Source organism: Thermobia domestica, chromosome 10 (genome assembly GCF_964235325.1).
Source record: "Thermobia domestica chromosome 10, izTheDome1.hap1.1, whole genome shotgun sequence".
Taxonomy (NCBI): domain Eukaryota; kingdom Metazoa; phylum Arthropoda; class Insecta; order Zygentoma; family Lepismatidae; genus Thermobia; species Thermobia domestica.
Window position 1 is genome coordinate 36659966 of NC_137463.1, and position 23110 is coordinate 36683075.

At 36.2% G+C, this 23110-nt stretch overlaps 1 long non-coding RNA gene across 1 annotated transcript; it reads left to right on the plus strand.

Moving 5' to 3' along the window:
• The first annotated feature begins 9436 nt into the window (after positions 1–9436).
• Positions 9437–20102, plus strand: LOC145661961 (uncharacterized). The gene is made up of 3 exons (XR_014126918.1): positions 9437–9649; positions 15682–15820; positions 19956–20102. It is a non-coding gene; the product is annotated as an uncharacterized LOC145661961 (long non-coding RNA).
• The last annotated feature ends 3008 nt before the right edge of the window (positions 20103–23110 follow it).

Sequence of the window (23110 nt, forward strand, 5' to 3'; positions counted from 1 at the left end):
AATATACATATAAGGTTCATTATCCACGTACGTTGTTTTTCTTTCTGGAGATGCTCATTTACCAAATATGGTGGGAGTCGACTGACCTGGAAAATAAAATAAATAAAATATTAGTTAATGTAAATGGGTGAAATATATATATAGATTAAATGATATATACACATATATATAAAGAGTGAAAATAGAGTAATGTGAATATAAATGAGAAATATAAGATATGGTTATAATTGATAAAAGTACAGGAAGTCGTATACTTACCACGTATGTAACGAGATCTTCAAAGGACACGTCGTGCGAAATCTAGGCTGAACCTGAAAGAAAGAAGAAATATAGAAAATAAATAAATAATGGATTTGTTAATAAATGAAGTTATGTTATAATTGATACTTACCGTAAACTGTAAATTATACATTTCCTTCATATGTTGCCTCACAACACACGAAGAATCGTGTTTCTTCTGATTGATCTATATTTCCTACTTTATAGAAATAGTGGGTGGCGACTCCGATGCGCAGGGCCAAAGCATTAACTAACATCTCAATTAGAATAATATTGTTTAAGAGGACTACGCTTTTTCTTTTCTATCGACAGTTTCAACTATAAATACTTTTAAGAATTTTCTGTGTACAAACGGGAAGAAAACAATAATCATACCATAAACTTTGAAGAGAAGACTAACTGTAAATAATAATTAGTACAGTAATAAAATTAGTAGTAAAGAATATGTGGATTATTTTAGTTTACTACAATATGGCGACCCAGCCAGGATTTTAATGTGATTACAACGTTGTGGGAAAGGAACAATGTGAAACTAACCTGTAGAATTTTTGTGAATAGTTTATTATGAAAAAAAATAATAAAAGGTGGTAGATAGAAAGAGGGGAAGAAGATGAGGCTCTTCCGAACTATAATTAAAGAGGAATAAAATAAATATGGAAGTAGAAATCAGAGAAATAAAAGGTGTTATTAAAAGCGAAGAGAAGAAAAAGGAAAGGAAAAGAATAAAGGAGAATACAGATGAAAAGAAGAGAAAAGAGAAGAAAATAGCAAAAAGTTGATTTTTTTTTGTCTCTCGGACAGACGGACATAACGGTAAATATATAAAAGAGTTTTGGTAAACCAATCTCCTTAAAATCACTTAAACTATTAGTTCTTGTAAATGTTAAAATAAGCTTTGGCAAGTGAAAAACGACAGTGAAAGCTAACTTTTTATATGTATATTCCCCTCCAAATGTCATAATAGTCTACGCCGGTGATCGCCAAACTGTCGTTGGTAGCTCACAGTACGATTTACAAACGGTACAATATTTCAGAAGCTTCGTAAGTTTGACGACCACTGGTCTACGCCGATAATAAAGAATAAACTTACGTCTTTACAAATAAACTTACGTCTTTAGTAATAGTGCTTAAGTCTTTAGAAATAAAACTTAGACAACATATAACATATGCGTCCAAATATCACAATACCCTACACCAAAATGAAATGAAAACGAAATGAAATCTTTGCGTTTTACGTCCCACGGTTATGCCGGCTACGCTAAAGGAGACGGTAATGATGAGAAACAAATGAAATGGTGGAATCAAAAAAGTGGGAGGAAACGGGAGAACCCCCAGAAATCCCACGCACGTGGTGTTTGTCCACTACAAAGTTCACTTGGCGCGAGATGGAATTGAACAAGGGACCTCATTGAACACAGGTGAACGTTCTACTACTGAGCCACCGGGGCCCTACAATAGCGTACGCCACTCATAAATAAACGTACAACCATTAATTCTAATGTTTCAAAAAATAAACCTTAAAAAGAAAGAAGAAAAATAAAAACGAAACAAGTAAGAAATAAAAGAGCGGCAAGATGTCAGAATTGAGCATGGCTATTGTACATGAATAAACTTATAACGCTTAATACTTGTAGGTTCAAAATTATATTTTACAATTAAAAAAAAAGAAAAATAATAATAAACATAAAGCAAACATTTAACTACTTTAATATAAACATGTTGTAGCCGACAATCATGAAAATAAATAAAAACCCTAACTTTTATTGCTTGTAACTTCAAGACTGAGATGTAAAAATAAATAAATAAAACAAAGCTAAAAGCAAAACAAATTACCAACAACCTAGTATATGTGCGTATATTTCAATTACCAATATCATCTAAAATATTATTCATAACCACTTGCGGATCTTGAAGTGTCTTTTGGAGGGAGCGGTTAGCGGGGTGTGGTGGGGATGGGAGTAGATGAGCCTGTACACTTAATATAGGCTTGTGAGACGGAGTTTTACAACAAATGAGAATAACGTAGTAATATTTTATACGTCAGGGGGCAAAATTCCCGATCGCCAGGTCGCCATTGGCGACTAGAAATTTGGGACTGGCGACCAGTGTTCAGTAGGAATAGAATTCACAATTTCCATCAATGGCTCTTCACTTAAGGACTTTGATCCGAAAACTGTAATCGACAACTGGTACTTCAGTACAGAGAGAGAGAGCGTTACACAAACGTGAAATCTTAAGGTAAGATATTTTTTAAAATGTATATGAATTGTCCAATTTAAAATTGATTATCCTGAATCTATTTGTCTGGTTTTGAAATTTTATGACCTGGTGTAATCTCTTTCTTTGTCAAACCAAAGGCCATGAGGGGTGGGGGCTCTCATAACTTGTACGTGAAAGATATTGGCGACCATCATTTTTGGATTGGCGAGTGCATCTGACTGAAATTTTGCGCCTTGTTATACGTTTTATAAAAAGATAGGCTTTCAGTGGGAGCGATCGTCCTCTCCGTAGGTCCGCCAGTGTCCTTTACAATGCGAATACTTTTGCTCTTAAGGCTCTTCCCTAAGCTCAACCCCACTCAAAAAAATAATAAATACCATTAGGACAACAAAGAATATCAAAAGTACAGAAGGTGAGCCAGATAGTATCCGCAAAACGTTATACGAACTAATAATAGTTTTGAATTATTATTAGCAATTCTGACGTCATAAACTGGCCACTCAAGTTTTTGATCTATAGGAAAGGTCTAGAAACGTTATTAGTTTATTTACTAGCGTTTTGTAGCTACTTCCTGGCTAACTTTCTACCTTTTTAACATTCTTTATTGTCTAGTGTTTTGTAGATACTACTTGGCTCATTTTCTACATTTTAACACGTATTTTCTAGCGTTTCGTAAATACTACCTGGCTCACTTTCTACATTTTTAACATTCTTTATTGTCTAGTGTTTTGTATATACTACCTGGCTCACTTTCTACATAGTTACCATTCTTCATTGTATAGCGTTTTGTGGATACTACCTGGCTCACTTTCTACATTGTTAGCATTGTTCATTGTCTAGCGTTTTATAGATACTACTGGCTCAATTTCTACATTTTTAACATTCTTTATTGTCTAGTGTTTTGTAGATACTACTTGGCTCATTTTCTACATTTTAACACGTATTTTCTAGCGTTTCGTAAATACTACCTGGCTCACTTTCTACATTTTTAACATTCTTTATTGTCTAGTGTTTTGTATATACTACCTGGCTCACTTTCTACATAGTTACCATTCTTCATTGTCTAGCGTTTTGTGGATACTACCTGGCTCACTTTCTACATTGTTAGCATTGTTCATTGTCTAGCGTTTTATAGATACTACCTGGCTCAATTTCTACATTTTTAACATTCTTTATTGTCTAGTGTTTTGTAGATACTACTTGGCTCATTTTCTACATTTTAACACGTATTTTCTAGCGTTTCGTAAATACTACCTGGCTCACTTTCTACATTTTTAACATTCTTTATTGTCTAGTGTTTTGTATATACTACCTGGCTCACTTTCTACATAGTTACCATTCTTCATTGTCTAGCGTTTTGTGGATACTACCTGGCTCACTTTCTACATTGTTAGCATTGTTCATTGTCTAGCGTTTTATAGATACTACCTGGCTCAATTTCTACATTTTTAACATTCTTTATTGTCTAGTGTTTTGTAGATACTACTTGGCTCATTTTCTACATTTTAACACGTATTTTCTAGCGTTTCGTAAATACTACCTGGCTCACTTTCTACATTTTTAACATTCTTTATTGTCTAGTGTTTTGTATATACTACCTGGCTCACTTTCTACATAGTTACCATTCTTCATTGTCTAGCGTTTTGTGGATACTACCTGGCTCACTTTCTACATTGTTAGCATTGTTCATTGTCTAGCGTTTTATAGATACTACCTGGCTCAATTTCTACATTTTTAACATTCTTCATTGTCTAGTGTTTTGTATATACTACCTGGCTCACTTCCTACATTGTTAACGTTCTTCATTGTCTAGCGTTTTATAGATACTACCTGGCTTACTTTCTATATTGTTAACATTCTTCATTGTCTCGCGTTTTGTGAATACTATCTAGCTCACTTTATATATTTTTAACATTCTTTATTGTCTAGTGTTTTGTAGATAGTACCTGGTTCATTTCCTATATTTGTAACATTCTTCATTGTCTTTAAGGTACACACTATTTAGTTACGTTTTGTAGATATTACCTGGCTCAATTTTTACATTTTTGATATATTTCATTGTCTTTAAGTTATTCACTAAAAGTAAAAAAAGTGGGAGTGAACTTAGCATTCATGGCAATTCAATATGAAGGGGAATGATTTACTTAAGATAAGGAATTAGCCAAATTCCTTAAAGATGTTCGAACCTCCTTTAGAATGCAAAAGCAAAGTATTAAATAGGAGGAACTAATCTTCCATTCGAACCGTATAGCATCCATACTACTTTGTTGTTGTTTCGTTGAGCCAGCACTAACACACCATAGCTAGAATACATTAACGAGTTGCCGGGTTAGAAATAGAGCTTTATTCCTTGACACACAGGGTAGAATCCACGTAATATAATATAAAATACCCTGCGTAAACTTTGCTATAATTGCATTAATTATGTAATAATTCCTATCCGCAATTTTATTTATGAAATTACAAAAAGAAAATGGAAATGGGATAGAATGTTTAGAATGAAAGAATGGGAAGTAAAATCTATTTATATAAATAAAAAGAAATGTAACGACGATGTTTAGCCAACGAAATGTAACGATGGCTTCCCGCTTCAGCTGATTTTTGGTCTATACCTGCTGACGTTTGGTCCACTCCTGTTGCTGATCCACTTCTGATGATTTTTGATCCACTTCTACCACTACTGATTTTTGACTCCTACTGCTGTTGATTTTTGATCCATTCCTGCTGCTACTGATTTTTGGTCCGCTCCTGCTCCTATTGATTTTTAGTCCACTCCTACTGATTTTTGTCCATTCCCATTGCTGCTGATTTTTGGTCTAGTCCTGCTACTGCTGATTTTTGGTCCACTCCTGCTGCTCGTGATTTTTGGTCCACTCCTGGTGCTGAGTTTTAGTCCATTACTACTGCTGCTGATTTTTGGTACATGAGTGGACCAGGGTCTAACTTAGCTCTTCATCATATTAGGCTTTTTGAGAGGGTTCCTTACAGGGAGAAAGCGCCCCCTAACAACGACACTCAAATGCTAACATATGGGGTAAAATTTAACGACAATGGATTCATTTGTTTATTTGAATTGCATAGCAACTAGCTCCATTTTAAAACACATTTAAACTTTATTTCTATGATCTTAACACCGTTGGTTATATTATAGCTGACTCCAATTACGACTTCTTTAAATACGCAAATACAAGATAAGACAGTGACAACAGTTGAGAGTTTGTGCAGGCGAGTTCGAGTGGAAAGTGTTGTAAAAAATGGTAAATGTCATTTTGTGTTTGTCGCTGAGTATAGCCTTCCGAAAACACATCAAAAATTTTAATTATATCTAAATACAATTATGTTTAATTATGTTGTGTTCTATTATGTTTAATTTAAAGATTATTCATTCTAATCTTGAGTGATTAGCAAAAGAAGTTAAACAACCGTAAGATAATTGGGTAAAGAATATATTGAGTTATTAGATAGTGTATACATCATAAAGAAGTATAGAAGTAAAAGAGAACGGAAATCAGTTCATGCAGCTCAAAATGACACCGGGCAAGAGAACAAGTGCACTTTCATCGAAATACGTATCCTCAGGGAGAGAGGGAGAGAGAGAGAGAGAATTCAAATATTTTCAATAAACCTATCTCCCCGTGAGAAGAACGAGCATTTCAGCTAGTAAGTAAATACAGATGGGATGTAAAATGAAATGAATGAGGTAACACTATCAAAAGTACGAGAGATGGTATCAGTATTGGCAGTGGTGTAATGCTGGAATTTTTGGTTAGGTATACGTTCGATCGTTTTCAAAATTATAGCGTATACACAAGACTACTTGGCGTATACGCACCCCAATACGCGCTCATTCTTTCGTAAATTTAAGGTGAGAATACGTTGGACTATAAAAATTTTAGGTGGGTATACGCCGTATTCTCCCGTATACGCCTCATTACATCCCTGAATATTGGTAGTGGTGCTATTCAGCCGGTTCGTACCCGGTTCACTAGAACTTGTTGTTAAAATATTTCAAGTTCGCAGAATCGTTTGTTGTACCCAGACAGCAGTAAATTTTACCCAGTTATACCCAGGAAGAGTGATTTAGTTTATAATGTAGGTTTGTTTCTAAGAGACCTATATCTAATTATCTACCTCTCACTTTCTCTCTCGCTCTGTCTTTATACATATACATATATACATACATACACACACACACACACACACATATATATATATATATATATATATATATATATATATATATATATATATATATATATATATATATATATATATATATAGATAGATAGATAGATAGATAGATAGATAAAGGATTGTACGAACAGAATGAAGAGCAGATCACTTATTAACGTTTAAAAATGAGAAAGTCATTTTACAACATACTGTAATAATAAATACTAGCACTACTGTCTGAATGATTGAATATGATACAAAATTAAAAATATTTATGGCCAGCAAAGTAGTTTTAATAACACGTTTAAAATTTTGAATTAAGAAATTCTCAATAATTACTCGAATTTAAGACGTCCTCGAATCTAAGACACACCCCGATTTCGATTAAGGAAAAATAGTAATATATTCCATTTTTACTATTACTAAACCACTCTTTGATATTGGTCATTTTTGGTGATTTTTATATATCTTTCTCCCTTCCCCATGTTGCGGGGCACTGCATGATAAAAATTATCCCAGGCCCGAATGTCATGTATGTTGAAAATTTGATCGACGTCGGTTGAGTGGTTCAAGAGTTAAGTTCTATTTATTTTTATATATTAAACTCCCCTTTCCCTCCTCCTCCCCTAGGTTCTACCCTCAAAGTGAAAATATTAAAAAAAAAAACTTTCCAGGCTCGAACATCGTCTATGTTGAGAATTTGATCGAGATTTATTTATTTTTATATATCAATCCCCTAGCCTCCTCCTCACCTAAGCTGATTCCCGGTGGGGCCACTCGGTCGAAAAAGTGTAAAACGCTTTTTTAGCCAGTCATCCTGAATGAGGTTTTCCTGGGTTCTCCTCATTCCCACCAGGCGAATCCCGGGAAGGTACACTGAGAAAAATCCATTATCCGGACAGCGGTATATTGTACAAATACAAGGATTCGTTATGTTTACTAAGGAAATCTGTACGGAGCGTACTTTATCCATATGCTACACAGGTACTGCCTTTTACCCGCTTAGATATTACATCATGTCGCTGCAGGATGTCTGACTTCTAACAATCTTCTGTATTTTACATACATATACGTATGTTAAATACTTCAGCTATATGTTATATACGTCCATCTGTGTGTGAGATCCAGGCCGCCTATAGACACCTCTTTCTTTCGCCATGGCTGACGTCATTGAACTACCGTCTTTTGCTTGCGAAACGAGGTTGTTTACAAACGGAAAAGAAGAGAGGAAGGAAAAATGCTTGGGTAAGTACACTAGTTAACTATTACTTTAGTTAAATATTCCATTAATTATATATTCTTTTAGTGTAACTTGCTTTAATATAGTACTAAGTAAGTAATGTAGTTTACGAATACAATTCTTACTATTGTAAAACTCGTTAATGATTGAGGACAATGGAATGGGTGAATCTGAATTTTGAGAAATCTTTGAATATTAATGTTTTGAAACATTTTACATTTCAAGGTAGCAAAATGAATGTTATGTGTTTATTCATTCCGTTTTATATGTGACGATTTATTACTTGGTGCAGATTTACTACAGGGCTGCTTAACATAATTGCTAATAAACCGTTTTCAGCGCGAAAATTCCCTTGTGTAGTGAAGATTTAGGATTTAGATTTCTGGGCTTTCGGCATCAATGGCCTTGTTAGCCCGTCGCATATGAGGGATGACTTCCCTCGGTGATCACACTATCCGGGGAAAGGAAGGGAAGAATGGATTGGGGAAAAATGGGGCCGCGGTGGCTCAGTGGTAGAGCGTTCACCTCTGGTGCTTGGGGTCCCGGGTTCGATCCCAGCTCCCGCCAAGTGAACTTTGTGGTGGACAAACACCGTGTGCGTGGGTTTTCTCGGGGTTCTCCCGTTTCCTCCCACTTTCTTCATTCCACCATTTCATACATTACTCATCATCACCGTCTCCTTTAGCATAACCGTGGGACGTAAAACTCAAAGATTTCATTTTCATTTTTGGATTTCGGAAGGGAGAAAACGGCTTGGGACCTATATGTTAGGTACCACTCCGGCATTTGCCTGCTGTGAATGAGGAAAAGCCAAGGAAACCTCATTCAGGATGGCTGGACTTAAAATCTTTTGATACTTTTTCGACCGAGTTCCCCCACCGGGATCGAACCCGGGACCGTTCGCACCGAAGGCGAGAGCGTTAGCGAATACGCTACGCGGGGCCACTAGTGTAGTTTAGAAAACTCATTTTTACAAGGATATTTGCAAGATTTTTTTTTCTTTTAGTTTAACGCCCCATGATTGTACATCAATGTAAGAGAGAAGGTGACGATGAGATACATGATAATGGTGGAATCAAGAAAATGTAAGGAAACTGGAAAGTCTTAAGAATAACCACAACTACAGTGTTCACCAAAAGCCTATTTGTCGGGAGCAGGAATCGAACCAGGGACCTACCGCGTCAGAGGTAAGCGCTCTCAGAGCTTTCTTTTGTTTAAAGAACTTGTTTACAATGATATATATATATATATATATATATATATATATATATATATATATATATATATATATATAACGAAGATATTGACATATTTTACAGCCTCACTGAAATTTAAAAAAAAAGTAGTCAGGGAGAGCTTACTTGTCAGGTTTTTATTTTTTAATTTAATTTATTTTTATTTATTTATTTTTGCCTTGTTATGTTCCCTAGTTAATTAATGTTTGGGTTACTGAAAATTAAAACCTTTTTAGTATTATTGTTATGTCATCACTTTGGAACCAAAACGTTAGATTTTTTTCTTGTGTTTTCATATAGGAAGTTGGTGAGTTTGTGCCTTAGCACTGGTTTGGTTTCTAGAACGTAATTGAAGGTCATGTTGAGTTGAGTCTTGGTGGGTTTGAGTTCGTGAAGTGTCAGGCACTGCTTGTGCCCCTGTCTTCTGTTTGTGATGTTTCCTGGCTTTGGGCTGTGACGTATTTATGTTGAGGAGTACCAACGAAGGCCGCGTGATATACAGGTAGCTACAACACAGCTTCAACAGTTAACGAGTGCCATGTCTTTGAATTTCAGCTTTCGTTACGGCGTGATAATGCAGTATAGTGCTAGATTGAAATTCTATGGGTGGTAAAAACGGCATGGTAAGAAATACAACGTAATTGTTATTAGTTTAATTAGTGTTTCTTCATAGTATTGTTTCACTATTTCTAGAAGGAATTAAGTATTAACGAAGTAATGAATAAGCAAAAGAACACATTGATTGACGTTTACTATTTCTCATACTCCATTGAGAATGTTTTGATCCTCAGTTGCGCAAACATCCAGTGTGCGTTTATTTTCTTTCTTTTTTGGGGGGTTTACACTGCCTCACAGATGAGCTCTTTCGTGGCTGAGTGGTTAATGAACACGCCTTTGGCGTGGGACACCCGGGTTCGATTCCCGGCCGGGGGCCGCGGTGGCTCAGTGGTAGAGCGTTCACCTCTGGTGCTTGGGGTCCCGGATTCGATCCTAGCCCCGCCAAGTGAACCGTGTGCGTGGGTTTTCTCGGGGTTCTCCCATTTCCTCCCACTTACTTCATTCCACCATTTAATTCATTGCTCATCATCAGCGTCTCCCTTAGCCTAACTGGCATAACTGTGGGACGTAAAACTCAAAGGTTTCATTTCATTTTTTCTTAATCTCTTGCACCGACCGACCGATCTCGATCAAATTTCCAACGTAGATGCGCTTCTGGCCTGGGAGTGTTTTTAGCTATTTACTTTGACAGTAGAACTTAGGGGAGGGGGAGGAGGGGGACAGAAAAAATAAATGACTTAATTTACTTTGAAGTGTAAAAGTGCGAGCGTTTTCTTCTCTCTCTCTCTCTCTCTGTCTCTCTCTCTCTCTCTTCACTCCTCCAGTCTCCTCTCACTTTTAGGGCCGCGGTGGCTCAGTGGTAGAGCGTTCACCTCTGGTGCTTGGGGTCACGGATTCGATCCTAGCCCCGCCAAGTGAACCTTGTGGTGGACAAACACCGTGTGCGTGGGTTTTCTCGGGGTTCTCCCATTTCCTCCCACTTACTTCATTCCACCATTTCATTCATTTCTCATAATCACCGTCTCCTTTAGCCTAACCGGCATAACCGTGGGACGTAAAACTCAAAGATTTCATTTCATTTTTTCCTCTCACTTTGATTTCATGATTTCGCACTCTGATGAAAAGTATTAAATACCGCCAGGAAAAGTACTAATATATAACCTCTCTTTTAGGCGCCCCTCCAACCACGCGCCCGGGACACGTGCTTTGCTTGCTTGCCCATAGCTGCGGCTCTGTGAGCTACATAAGTAACATACAATGCTTACGTAATACTTTGGGTCATAAGCAGTGGCGGCGATCGGACGTTAAAAGTGGGGGGGCAAGACATGATCTGAATATTTGTATATCAATGTTAATATACAAACTTCCCTGGTTGAAACTATATACATTAATAGGTCATTTGAGAAAAGTGGGGGGCAACTGCCCCCCTTTGCCACCCCTAATCGCCGCCCATGGTCATAAGTACTATTAAGAAAGGAAGAATTGCATTTTTTTAACTTTGGGAAAGGAGCTACTATGGGATTAAAGTTAAGGTAGGAAAGGCAACACATTCCAGTCTATGCTTTCACCCAGCAGACATATTGTTTGGAACCAAAAAAATGTGACTTTTGGAATCTTGTACTTAGGTTCACAGCGGAAGCGACGAAATAACTTGAATCATCCATTGTAGCTCTCCCCGCAACCAGTTTCTAAAATGTTGGCAATAAGTTTGCGAAACGAGAGGTGACGACTCCAATTTTGGGTGAAAAGTCGCTATAAGAAATAATCGAGAAATTCATTGTCTATAAGCATTGTAAAAGTTGTAGATGTAAACTAAACAATATGTTCTACTCACTGGCGCAAATCCCGGGGGGGGGGGGATGACGGATACATGTCCCCTCCAATCTTGGAACTGAGGGGGACTTCTCCCAAATAATCCGATTTGAAATGTGTTTTTTGGGAGAAATTTGATGATTTTTGTCCGATTGCTACAAAGGAACGTGAGATGTCCCCCAGAATAAGCCTCAAATCTGCAGCCTCCTAACGCTAAAGACAACTCTGATCCTCCACAACATTGTTTTTCAACTTCATAAGTATTTTGGACATCGCCAAAAAAAGTATGGTAACGGTCTTACCCTCCCCCCCCAATGTTGAAGACAGATTTGCGCCGCTGGTTCTATTCACATCTTTGTAAACAGGGCGCAACCAATCCTTTAATTCAGGGATCATTTCAGGTTGTTTCGGGTACTTTTGTTCATGTTGTGGTCAAAATAGTTCCGAAATAATTAACACTACAGTACTTACGTTAAGCAATTTTTTGTAAAAGAAAAAGTGCAGAATAATTAAAAGACCCCAGAGGACAAATATAACAAACACCTTCTTCGCCTTTTTTCACGCATCTATAGCTAATCTTGTTGCTATCGGTAATGATGTATTACGTGTGTCTCTCAACGGAAACTCTGCGAACTAAAGGACATCAAGTTTGTAGTTATTCTTCGTTAGAGGGCAAGGGTAACATAACAATGCAGGATTGTGGAGTAGTGAGTACGCTGTATTTCCAAACTCTTCATCACTTGCGCTGATTAAAACAGACAAACAGAAAAAAATAACGTAAAAACTGTTTTGAACTAATAATGCTTCTCTACAGATGAACATTTTGTTTGCAGCAAAAAGTCGCTAAATGTGTAAGTAGGTAAATCGTTATTTAAAAATCACCCAAAAAAGTCTCCAATCGGATTTTTTTTTTTTGTTGTTATCGTAGGGCGACCATACGTCCCGTTTTGACCGGGACAGTCCCGTTTTAGGGGCGTGTCGCGGCCGTCCCGTCAGTAGATGGAAAAAAGTAGTATTCGTCCCGTTTTATGTAAATGAAAGAAGTAAATAACAAACCCAGTACCTTTACTCCTTTTAAAAGTATTAATAATAACAAAGCGGCAAAAATTGAACTGAAAATCCCTATATTAAAAATACTCTATAGTTCGCAGTACTGCTCGAAAGGCAGCAGAGGTTTTAGCAGTTGGTTGTGTGTTAAACAAACTTCAACGTGTCTTTCCTTTTTCATAAGTACCCGCTCTGTAACGAAGAGAGAGAGGGGGAACTCGGATATCAAGGCACTGATAAGAACAAAGGTAGATCTAAAAGTCTAGTGTTGCAAGAACCTGTCCCGTTTTTAACTGAAAATTTTATGGTCACCCTGCGCTATCGTTGAGGTCGAATTCCCCTTATTTAGCGACTTTACCCAAAATTGGCAACATTGACCCCCACCGAACAACACCCCGTCATCTTGAGCCTAGCCAGCATAATAGTGGGACGTACAACTTAAAGATTTCATTTCGAACAACACTCCCAGAAACCTACTGTTATACTATTCTCAAACCACCCTTTCGTACAGTTCTCCCTATTCGAAAAAAAAAAAAAAAATGTAAATAGCAGTGTTCATACATAAATATGGAACTCAATTTCCCTGAATTTTGCAGGTTTTCCAGGTATTAATTTTGCAATTTCCAGGTCTAGTGGAAGAAACTAATAGTACGAGAACACATAAATTTTAAGAATACTATATTTATATATTTGAGAATGGCCACCCTTCTCCCCAATGAACGATTGCAATTAAATATTGAGTCACAAGAAAATAAATAATTAAAATAAATAAAATTTAAGTTGAAAAATATTAAGTTGAGAAGCCTACTAAGGGAATTATATAATACTTTTGTTCCATACTTGAATACATTCAAAATATACAAAAAAATATTGGCTTGGGGAAGAAAAAAGGGCCCGCGAGATTTTAACTGATTCTTGTAGTACTCGACGACAGAAATAGATTACTGAAAGAATTTTCAAAATCGGCACAGGCAAACATGAAGAAAATCGCATTTTCAGGTACCGGTTCAAAATGAGAAGAAAAAAGGACCGCGAGATTTTAACTGATTCTTGTAGTACTCGACGAGAGAAATCGATTAGTGAAGGAATGTTCAAAATCGGCGCAGGCAAGCATGAAAAAAAATCGCACTTTCATGTACCGGTTCAAAATGGGGAAGAAAAAAGGGCCCGCGAGATTTTAACTGATTCTTGTAGTACTCGACGACAGAAATAGATTACTGAAAGAATTTTCAAAATCGGCACAGGCAAACATGAAGAAAATCGCATTTTCAGGTACCGGTTCAAAATGGGAAGAAAAAAGGGCCCGCGAGATTTTAACTGATTCTTGTAGTACTCGTCGAGAGAAATCGACTAGTGAAGGAATTTTCAAAATCGGCGCAGGCAAGCATGAAGAAAATTGCATTTTCATGTACCGGTTCAAAATGGGAAGAAAAAAGGACCGCGAGATTTTAACTGATTCTTGTAGTACTCGACGAGAGAAATCGATTAGTGAAGGAATGTTCAAAATCGGCGCAGGCAAGCATGAAGAAAATCGCATTGTCATGTACCGGTTCAAAATGGGGAAGAAAAAAGGGCCCGCGAGATTTTAACTGATTCTTGTAGTACTCGAAGACAGAAATAGATTACTGAAAGAATTTTCAAAATCGGCACAGGCAAACATGAAGAAAATCGCATTTTCAGGTACCGGTTCAAAATGGGAAGAAAAAAGGACCGCGAGATTTTAACTGATTCTTGTAGTACTCGTCGAGAGAAATCGACTAGTGAAGGAATTTTCAAAATCGGCGCAGGCAAGCATGAAAAAAAATCGCACTTTCATGTACCGGTTCAAAATGGGGAAGAATAAAGGGCCCGCGAGATTTTAACTGGTTCTTGTAGTACTCAACGGGAGAAATCGATTAGTGAAGGAATTTTCAAAATCGGCGCAGGCAAACATGGAGTAAATGGCATTTTCATGTACCGGTTCAAAATGGGGAAGGAACAAGGTCCCGCGAGTTTGAACCGCTACGATGTATGTTTACCAATGTGCCCGTCTTCTCAAATTTAGTTAATTACTGTGACACTGAAACATGTGACACAGAGTCACATTGTGGATGACTCTGCAATCGGCAACCACTGCACATATACTCCTCCCGCCCCACAGTTTGATTATTTCGATCCATTCCTCACGTGCTAACGGCATGGTTCAACATCTGCAAGAAAGAGGTAAATGTAACGTTCAATTGGCAATAGCTTTTCACCAAATTAAGCTGCATGAAATCTGATTGCATATTTGACATACTGAGAAAATTCTAGCCCGTGGCCATATGTATCACATATCCCACCAGTTCATAAAAATTTTGAACACAAAATTACGGTCGTCCGTGTGACGTACTCCCAAAAGGCCTAATGTGTATCACCCACCTCACATTCAATGAAACCACATCCGTGTAGAATTAAGAAAGGAACCTCTTATGATGTATACAGGATGTCTCAAACGTTCCCTGACATAGGGTAACTCTGTTATTATCAGAGTTACGACAAAATGTAAGAGGAAAAACATCTCGAAATATGACGTTTTCAATCTAAAGTGAACACTTTTTTAAAAAATCGGACAAGATGAATGTGCTGTATACTCTTTATGCACCCAATTTTAAATGAAAATGCAACGTTGTCATTTACCTGGACCCACGACATAAGTGAATGAAGTTACTGTTTGAAACGGGGGCTGGCCATCGACATGTTAGCGTAAAAGACAGTAACTTCACTCACTTCTGTTGTGGGTCCAGGTAAATGGCAACGTTGCATTTTCATTTCACATTGGGCGCATAGAGAGTGTACAGCGCAAACGGGTCATCCGATTTTAAAAATTCCTTCACTTTAGATTGAAAACATCATAATTGGATATGCTTTTCCCTCCTACATTCTGTTGTAACTCTGATAATAACAGAGTTACCCTATGTCAGGGGACTTTTGAGACACCCTGTATACCTTATTTAATGTATGTTTGATGTCACTATAACTGTAGTATAATTTAGTTTGTTTAAATTTACAATTTAATACAAGTAGATTCGGATTTACATGCGTAGGATTTTGTATGCATCTAACTAATGAATTCTTTTATTTTTATGCTTAACTTAGTGACTTGGCTTTGGACTGCAACTGATTATTGTAACCCATTATTGCTTGAGAAGAAACAAGATATCCGAATCTTCATTTGGAGAAATCAAAGGTCTATTGGAAAGCTGGGGATTACAATCATTAATTTCTACATTTCAAGGTGCGTAGTAAATTATATATTGTGTTTATTGTTAAATTACTATTATTGGGTTTAGAATCAATGAAGCACTTCATGATATTTTATGGGGATCAAGATGGGTGCCGGATAGATAAGTATTTGAGCGTCAGGCTCTTATTTCTTTTCAATTTAATATTTAATCAATGATTATTTTTCTCCCTCATTATTCCACCAAATCGTATTCCAAGATCATATATCCATTTTTGTTCGATATATCCATATTTTTGATCTCTTTCATATTTCTATATTTTCGATTTTTGATATTGTTTATATTTCGATATTGCTGTATTTTTCGATATTTCGAACAAGTTTCGATAGTTTGTCGACATCGATTATCTATATCTAAATTCGGATATCCCAAAGCCCTATCGAGCACCCTCCGAAATGAAGTTTTTGGCTATGGACCTGATTAGGGATGCGCACGAGACAAGACGAGACAATTTTTGTTACGAAATTCGAGGCAAGATAGAGCTTTTCCAATAGAAACGGATCCAGTTTTCGAGACGAGACAACTTTCGCGGCACCTTTTCGAGAGGAGACAACCTCAAATCTTTTCTCTTGCGCATCCCTAGACTTGATCATGAGTTATCAAAAAAAAAAAAAAAATGTTAATGAGAAATAACATGTAAATACAATATAGGTAGCTAAAACATTTTTGTTTTCATTCTTCAGTAATGCATTGTTATTAATCTCAGGGGGGCGGTGGCTCAGTGGTAGAGCGTTCACCTCCGGTGCTTGGGGTCCCTGGTTCGATCCCAACTCGCGCCGTGTGGACTTTGTGGTGGACAAACACCTTGCTCGTGGGTTTTCTCGGGGTTCTCCCGTTTCCTCCCACTTTGTTCATTCCACCATTTCACTCATTTCTCATTATCACCGTCTCCTTATCCTAACCGGCATAACCGTGGGACGTTAAACTTAAAGATTTCATTTTTTATTAATCTCAGCATTTTATAGTGTATTCTTAAGCTTAAGGTGATGTATAATTAAAGTTTGAATTCAGTTAACTTATTTTGTTTCTCAGATTGTTTTTAAAATGTATGTACAATTGTTTATGTTCATTCTCGAGAGTTTAAAGTGACGTATAGTTATTAAACATAGTATTTAATATTGTACTCTTAACGTGGAAGTGATATACAGTTAACTTTTGAATTCAGTAAACATTTTTCTTTCTGAAATTGCTTTAAAAAGTATGTAAAAACGTTTTTATTTTCTTTCTTGAGTGCTAAAAGTGATGCAAAGTTATTAAGCTTACTACTTTATATTGTATTCTCAACCCTAAACTGATACACAGTGCGTTTTTGAATAAATTGTCAAGTTATTTGAGTGATGAACACTGGTAGAAAATCCTGACTACTACTGGAACATTTTGATTTTAAGGTGACGACTACTGGTGCAAGGATTTTAAAATATTGTTTTTCCTTCAAGGGCTACTCCTTTTTGAATTCTGACTACATGGTCACTATAGGAAGGATCAGTGAGTCTTTCCAACTATGGTACAGCTCCGACAGAGTCACGATGCTCAGAGAAGAGACAAAATAGTATGTTTTCAAACTTAAAGTGAGAACCACTGGCGTTTTTACCTTGCTATGCAAAAGTAAGTGAGTACTCCAATGGGGTTCCAATGCGGTACCTAATTTCTGCATTTTAGATATATGGAAATTCATGTCTCTAAAATGTAAAGAACTGATTTTTTTTTAGGGGGGGGGGGAATAAACTATAGGTATGTGGGGCTTGCATACTTGACGCTACAATTCGGAAATTGAATTAAAATATGACTAACGGCTATCAAGATGTTGTCAAATAAAGGGAGGACCAACACAGTTAAGGGGTTTTCGTGTTAGATGCTAAAATTTCCGAAATCGGTCATGGAAAGTTAATAAACACCAGTAGCAATTTCATCTTAAAGTAATTAGATATCTTCATGGGGTGTTAGAACATCATGGAGTCTACCAAAATTAAATTTTAAAAGCTTTTGAAAATATAATCTGACATTTGTAAACAGTATTTGAAATATGTATTTACCCAAAACTTCCAGCTAGTACATCTAACATCTGGAGAAACACTGTGAAATAAAAGCTTGAAATTTCGGAAACAATTATTGGTCGCAACAAAATTAAATAAGATGGTACTTCTATGGGTTAAATCAGTACCTCAGTACAATTTCGATCGAAAGATTAGTTCAGTCCTAGGTTTTCTTCAGGCAATTCCAATGGTTCATCGAGCTGTACAAAAGAATGAAAATTCGCTGTCAATATCTAAGATAGTAACCAAGATAAAAGGAATTATATATTTTATGGCGTAAAAATAGAGATCTTTATATATTTGTACTTTTGGGTCTTTCCTATAAGAAAAAAAAATCAGAAAACTACTGTATATACCTTAATAGACAATTCAATGGGCGGGGACACAGTAGCTTAGTGGTAGGGTGTTTAACTAATCTTTTTTTTTGCAGAAACTATTGGAGTATTCACTTAACCCGTAGAGATACGATCATACTTAACTCCCTATTTAATTTTAAAATTAAATAAAAGGAAATATTTCAGTGTAGCGACCCACGATTATGCATTTTAGTCTCAGGGAGATTATGATTAAAGCAAGTGAATGTTGTTGACAGAATTGATGGAATGCAAAGGTGGGAGGAGAGTACCCCGAGAAAACCCACGAATACGATGTCCACTACAAACTGACTTGGCCGTGGATCGAACCAAGAACCCAATACACCAGAGGTAAGCACTCTACCACTAAGCCACTGTGCCCCCGCCCATTTAATTGTCTATTAAGGTATATACGGTTGTTTTCTGAAATTTCTTCTTCTTACAGCAAATACTCAAAAGTACAAATCCATGTGGGTCTCTATTTTTACGACGTCATAAAATACATAATTCCTTATATCTCGCTTGCTATATTAGATATTGACAAAAAATGTTCACTTTATTTCAGAGCCCGATGAACGCTTGGAATTGTCCAAAGAAAATTTAGAGCTGAATTAATCTTTCGATCGAAATTGTACTGACGAGTCTGAGGTTCTCACTTAACCCATATAAGTACCATCTTATTTAACTTTTGTTAGGATCAATAATTGTTTTCTGAAATTTCAAGATCTAATACGCTTTTATTGTATGGTGTCTCTCTAGCTGCTAGATGTACTAGCTGGAACTTTTAGGTAAATACATATTTCTAATACTCTTTACAAATGTCAAAATATATTTTACAAAACTTTTAAAATTTAATCTTGGTAGACCCCATGATGTTCTTAAACTCCATGGAAATACCTAATTATTTTAAGATGAAATTGCTACTGATGCTTATTAACTTTACATGACCGGTTTCGGAAATTTTACCACCTAACACGAAAACCCCATAACTATATGGATCCTCCCTTTATTTGACAATATCTTGATAGTCATATTTTAATTAATTTTCTAAATTGTACTGTCTAATATGCAAGCTCCACGTACCTATGGTGTCGCTTTTTATTTCACCATATTTCGGTAACTGTTAGGCGTACCGACTTGCGGTTTCGGTAAACACACACCTCTAACTTTCTTTAAAACGTTATTAAGACATATTTTAGAATATTTAGAAATGAGAGTTCTGGGAATATCATGGTACCCGAAAACCCCCATCAGGGCGTGTGTGTAGTGTATTTAATTGAGACTACTTTTGAGGTTGTTGTAAGCCCTCGTAATTACGTTTCCGAAACTGCACCATCTAGTACGCAAACTCCACAGTTCTGTAGTGTCGCTCTTTATTTTCCCATATCTCGATATCCATAAGGCTTACCGAGTTGAGGTTTTCGGTAAACAGATGTCAGTTCCTTACATTTTAGAGACATATATTTTCATATATCTAAAAAATACAGACATTAGGTACCCCATGATAGCCCGAACACCATTGAGGTACCCACTTACTTTTGAATGGTAATACATTTTGAGTTGTTGTTCAGCATCAATAAACACTTCATAGTTTTTCTACGTGCAACCCAAAAGTCCATACCTGACCGAACATATTTTGTCCATTTAATCTCAAAAATGTTAAGATACTTTGTATTGTTAAGTACAACCAAATTAAGCACACTGAATATAACATTTTAAATATTTTCTGATTTTTGTTGCAGGTATTTCGTGCATCAAACCAGAATTCTGCTTGAAAGACAGTCAAAAGAAGCAGTGTAGGTTGTGGCTAAAAGTACGCCCTTTCTGAAGACAGACTCAGTTGTACTTACATTATTTTGTACGAATATATAACCCTAATAAAGATACTGTACTACAAATTATTTCTTTCTTCCATAAACTATAATAAAATATTATCTCTGTTTAAAGAAAATGATTTGTTAATGTTAAGTCATTTTAATTATTTTTCTCTGTAATAAGAACATTATCCCTAGCAATATTTTTTATCTTTGTGCTATTGCGATTGGATGAAGTAAAATTCTATACGAAGCACTATTATTTCAGACATGCATTAATAACTAATATATTGTTCTGTATGTAAGACAATGTGTATACTGAACATGTCTAGCGAAGGTGTTGTTTTAATACAGAATCTATAACTCAGCTTTTCAGTAGTCAACTTTATTGGGAATCCGAAGAACGAAGTTAAAAAAAAAAAAAATGTTGGACTTACCAGCGTGTGTGTGTTCGAATTCTGGACTAATCCAAATTATCCAGAGAAATCATTATATATTTCTTTGTTGCTATTTCAGATGTATCCTTTATCCAAGTCGTATGAAACGGAGACTTCATACATCGCTATACTTTGTATGAACTATGTTCCGTATTTACTTAATCACTTTGTAACTTTCTCTAGTGTTGACAAGGCCGCAGGTGTCAATCGAATAGTTTAGTGTTTCACTCATGTCACCTTGTGACTAAGGTACGTCCTGTCGGTATATATATGGTACTGGGTTCAATTAGCGATAAAATACATTTTTAGCGTTAAACAAATGCAAAAATCTACACGAAATGAGATACCGTGATCTCTGACTTACGGATAACACCAAGCAACTAATGGTACTGAGTGTGATTGAGTTTACTAATTACTATTTGGCTAAAATCAGTGTTCCTTTATCTATAGTTCTTTTCGTGCTTTGAATTGCAAAGTTTGAAATAACCGTTTTAAATTATTGTGTATATATATCTTCCGAGTAATTCTGAGAATCATTGCTCTTTCTTTAAGCAATGTATGAGACTGTTAAATTGCTCGTTGCTTAAAATGTTGCACTAAGAAGGATGCATCCAGGAAAGTCCAAATTTGCAGAATGTCTATAGCAGGGAAGAATAAATATGTTTAGTCGATGGCTGCACAACGCCTCCGCTGTCACCACGTTGTCACACAGCGAATACAGCGAACGTTTAAGAGTATTCTGCACTTACTATTAGGTATCGGCCTGGGAACTTTGGCGCATCTACCCAGTCTCCTTCTGTAAGGTAAAAAAAAAAAGAAAAAAAATAATATACAAAAATATATTATAATATCGCCGCTCTATCGGTATCTCTTTATGTCTATATTAAACTATATTCCTAATCGATATTCTCTATCACACAACTCTTACGAGTCTGCCTTTTTTACCTTACAACAAAAGAAAAGAAAGAAATTCCAAAAGAAATAATTCGTCCGCTCGCTGTTGTCTAGGTAACAAGTTCAAAAATACGATTGAGTTAAAAATAACAAGTCAAAAAATTTACGGAGAATAACTAGATTTATTAGCTTAATGTTTCTCTAATTTAGGTAAGGTGAGTTGACTAGAAAACTGAGATTCAAAGGACGTTACTTCGCCCTTGCAAATTTAATCTTTAATATTTTGCTCGGCTTCACATAAACTCATCATGAGAGTTCAAGGAGCACAAACTCTAATTTAAATAACACTAAACATAAAGGTAAAGACTTCTCTAATAATTCTTTGGGAACTGCGGTAATATGGAAACTAGTACTCTCTCTACTCTAGGTCCATATTCCTTAATTTCAAAGACTGATTAACTTCACTTAGTAACAGTCCGGCCTAAACCTGGTTTGGACTCTCAATACTCTGAGAAATCCAGAAAAGGAAACTAGCTAAAATCTTAAGGATAGGTAACTTAGGGAATTAGGAGTAGCAGCCGTCACTCATGGCCCAGCTATATTACGTCTTCCATTCAAGACTAACGTCTTCCATTTAAGACTCTAGGTTAAAAGGTGAACACACACTCTAATACTTTCAAACACGAAAGTCGCAGTGTGAAAACAAAAAACACCAGCCAAGCCTCACTATTGCCTGACTGTACGGGAAAAACGAAACCAAATCGCAACTTGGATTCTATTTGTATGGGAAAAACCTCCAGCACCTGGAGAGTTTCAAAACCTAAGTGCCCTGGGTTCACTCTCTCCCTAGGGTCACCCCAAGAGCAAATTACTTTTCACTCCTTCTAAGCAGCAAATAGAGCCCAGTTTAGTCATTACTCTGACGTAGAGCTCAAAAATCCTACTTCATTCTTTAATTCCTATTCCTAACTCTGGAATTCACCTAAGTTACGGCCAGAGACCACTTTCTCTAGCGGGACTGGAAGCCACGGACTAACATATCCATTGGACAGCCAGTAACTAATCTAAAGGACAAAACTCCCAGGAAAAAGCTCTCTTGCTAATTCCCTTCGGACTGAACAGCCACCAGCATAGCCCTCTACTCTACAGGCCTCCTTAGCTGAAACAGCCAAAACCATAAAAAATTCCGCCTTTTTATATGTTTTGCCGGGGACAGAAAAAATGAAGAAAGAATTTAAGTATTAACGGTTCTAGAAGCTTCCACAGCAGTGGAAAAATACTGGAAAAGTATGAAAGAAAAGGTGAAATCTTCAAAAAACTAGCCTCTCTACCAGGTCTATAATCAAATGGGAGCGAGAGTAATACTCGATCTGACTAACTGAATATTAATCTTAAAAGAAAATTTGGCTTATATAAATGATTTGGGATAATGCACTAATTGATATTTACATACATTTACATATATTAAACATAGTAATATTATATATTATGCTATACTTATTTAATAGATAAAACCAAATAAATGCATAAGATAAATACGTGTCAGGCCTGACTTATTATTAATACACACAACTTAATTATGAATAGATAGATTTAATATTAAAATATATAACCTGAATATCAAAGCAAGGTAACGAAGTGCCCCTTGCATATACCCATTCCAATAAAAAAAGAAAAAAGAAAAAGAAAAAATTTCTTGCCTCCAAACTGGGCATGTGAGTTTATAGTCTCGAAAACAGTCACTTTGAAACT